We start from the raw sequence: 2823 nt of genomic DNA, 5'->3' as shown, positions 1-2823 counted from the left end.
GGGGAGGTTTGGGTCGCTTTCCTGGGATGCGCAAGCCGCTGCCGGTCCTTTCCAAGCGCATCCCTGGCAGCCCAGAAACCCGCCCGCGGTGCAAGGAACCCGAAGGACCAGCATCCCGACCGCATCCCGGGGGTCCCACGCGCCAGTGGGGTACCCCACGCGCGGGAGGGTCCCACGCAGCATCCCAGGCCGGCAGCATCCCCGAGACAAAGCGTCCCGGGGACGCGGCGGGATGCGGGTGACGTGCGTCCTAGGCCGCTTGGGTGGGGCAGCCTTCGGATGCTGCCATGTTTAACGCAGCGCGGCGGGGGGGTGGCACATCCCTCTGTGTGTGTCCCCCCCGTCATCCCTCCACCCCGGGCTAGAAAGGGGTGCCCTTATTTCACCCCAGGAAGAGACCCCGTTTGGGATTCGGAGCGCGAAACTCCTTGCCGCGAGATGCTGCTGTTATTTCTCTCTGGGTGAAAGGGTTGGATGTGTTGGGAATGCAAAATAAAAGTGACGGGGTGGCTGCCCTGCACGTACATTTGCAAGGAGGGTTTGCTGCGACTGTGTTTTCCAGAGCTTTCTTTGGCAGAGCCCGCCGAGGCCGGGGTGGAGGTGGCAGAGAGCAAAGCTGGTGGGGTTTGTTGTGACAAAAGTGTAATCGCAGCCTTTTTGCTTCTCCCCGTACATGTGAATGCCGAGGTGTTCACGCCGCTACAAGAATGATTGATTTGCTTCCCTAGGGAGATTTAGAGGTGACACCCTGCCGTTCAAACAGGTAGTAAATTCACGCAGATCCAAAATGAAGCTGGGGTTTGACTCCCCTGTCCCACCGGTGACTGTGTGGCACGGCAGAGCTGGCAATCGTCTTCTTTCCCGTGTCCCCGGGTGGGAAACGGTTCGAGCAGCGAGGTTTTGACTTTTTGCTGTAGTTCGGCGTCGGCTCTGGCTCTTGCTGGGGATGCGGGGGATGCTGTGGGCTCAGGTGCATCCGGGCGTGACGGTGGTGGTCGGCTGAGACGTGAGAAACTGGCCAGGGATTTTTGGAGGGTGCGGGGAAAGGGTTTTCCGGAGTGACACAGTCCTTTAATCTGCTTCGGACAGCCGTGGTTTTTGACTCAGCTTTTTGTCTGGTCTTCCAAGGTCTGGGCTCACGTCAGTGATGGTAGGACTAAAGCAGAAAGCTGTCCTAGGAGCTGGAGAGCTGTTGTGTTGCGCTCTCCCACTGGTGCAAAAGATAATTAGGCTTATTTACTTGCTTATTTAAATGCAGATTGCTCACCCTCCCATCCCTCCACGTACCATCCCTCCTGTCTGCTCCAGCAAATTCATACGGCCGCCGTTGGGGCTGTGCTGGGTTTCCTCCCCAAGCAAAGGGGTTGGGTCAGCTCAGATGTTGAACCCAAGAGGCTTCAGCCCTCCCTGTGTTGCTCCTCATCTTTCAGGACATCCTTAGGGCTTCTCCTTCCCCCAGGGTCCTCATCTGGTCTCCCACTTCCACGTTTTTCTTCCTTGCAGCATACTGCAAGAGAAGTGTTTGCTCCGACACTCAGCCCTGGAACATAAGCGCCTCTTCATTAATGCATAAGTGATGTTGTGGCTAATTGTTCTCATTTTCTGTTCAAATTAGGCATCTTTTAAGTGTTGTTTCTTGTTTGGGTTCTTTTTAAAAGCCAAATTCTCCAAATCCCTATTACTATCAAGAACCTTGCTGCTCTCAGGAGTCCCTGCTGGGTGGGTTTCGAACATCTCCAGGATGGAGACCCCTATTACTATCAAGAACCTTGCTGCTCTCAGGAGTCCCTGCTGGGTGGGTTTCGAACATCTCCAAGGATGGAGACTCCACAGCCTATACGGGCAACCTTTGGGGCCAAATTTATTTTGCTGCTCCGCAGCAGCCAAAATTGTCGCCTAGTGACCTTTTGCCAGCCAGGAGCAAGGATGGCTCGCATGGGGCTTGTCCTCCATGGCCTTTGCTGCGCTTGTGCGTGGGTGAAGGCTCCCCAGCAGCAGAGAGCAGGGGGGAGATTTTCTTACAGTCCTCCGCCACCGCCGCAAATCAGCGTAATGTGATGCTCCAAGGCTGGGAAACGATTCCTTGGTGAAACCAAAAAGCTGACTGGTAATGGTTTTTAAATTCGCTCTGTCGCCCTGAGCGTTACTTACAGGTGAGGGAACATGGGGTAGAGTAAGCAGCTAGCCCAAGGTCGTCGGGGAAGTCCATGCTAAAGGGAGGAATTCCCTTTTCTAACCTCTTTATACCAAGACAAATTAATATTGCAGAGACCGTGTGCCTGTGACCTCCTCCCCGGTCTGCCCGGACCTACGGAGCAGAGGCGATGCCTGGCGGTGATGGCCATGGAGGATGGAGGCTACTCCCGGCCCGAGGGATGGATGATTTGTTTGCATTAGCGGGAAGTCCATGCTAAAGGGAGGAATTCCCTTTTCTAACCTCTTTATACCAAGACAAATTAATATTGCAGAGACCGTGTGCCTGTGACCTCCTCCCCGGTCTGCCCGGACCTACGGAGCAGAGGCGATGCCTGGCGGTGATGGCCATGGAGGATGGAGGCTACTCCCGGCCCGAGGGATGGATGATTTGTTTGCATTAGCGTTTGAGCTCGGAAGCCTTCAGCGAGGCCGGCGCAGCAGTGGCAGGGCTGTGCGTGTCTGCAAGAGGCTGCCTGTGCCCAGAGATCCTGCAGAATAACTGGGATTTATTTATATTATTTGTATTATTTATTTCTATTATTCATAGTATTTATATTTTTATGTATTTATTAAATATTCATTTTTATATAGGATTTATTTATGTACTTATGCCCAAACAAAGTCCCT

At 53.9% G+C, this 2823-nt stretch overlaps 1 protein-coding gene across 1 annotated transcript in view; it reads left to right on the top strand.

Moving 5' to 3' along the window:
• Window positions 1-2823, top strand: part of MAP6 (microtubule associated protein 6) — a 48510-nt gene that overhangs the window by 905 nt on the left and 44782 nt on the right. The gene's annotated exons all lie outside the window — the stretch shown is intronic.

Source organism: Aptenodytes forsteri, unplaced genomic scaffold (assembly GCF_000699145.1).
Source record: "Aptenodytes forsteri isolate BGI_AS27 unplaced genomic scaffold, ASM69914v1 Scaffold231, whole genome shotgun sequence".
Classification (NCBI taxonomy): domain Eukaryota; kingdom Metazoa; phylum Chordata; class Aves; order Sphenisciformes; family Spheniscidae; genus Aptenodytes; species Aptenodytes forsteri.
The sequence above is the reverse complement of the archived record's forward strand: the minus strand, read 5'-3'. Positions and strand labels throughout refer to the sequence as shown.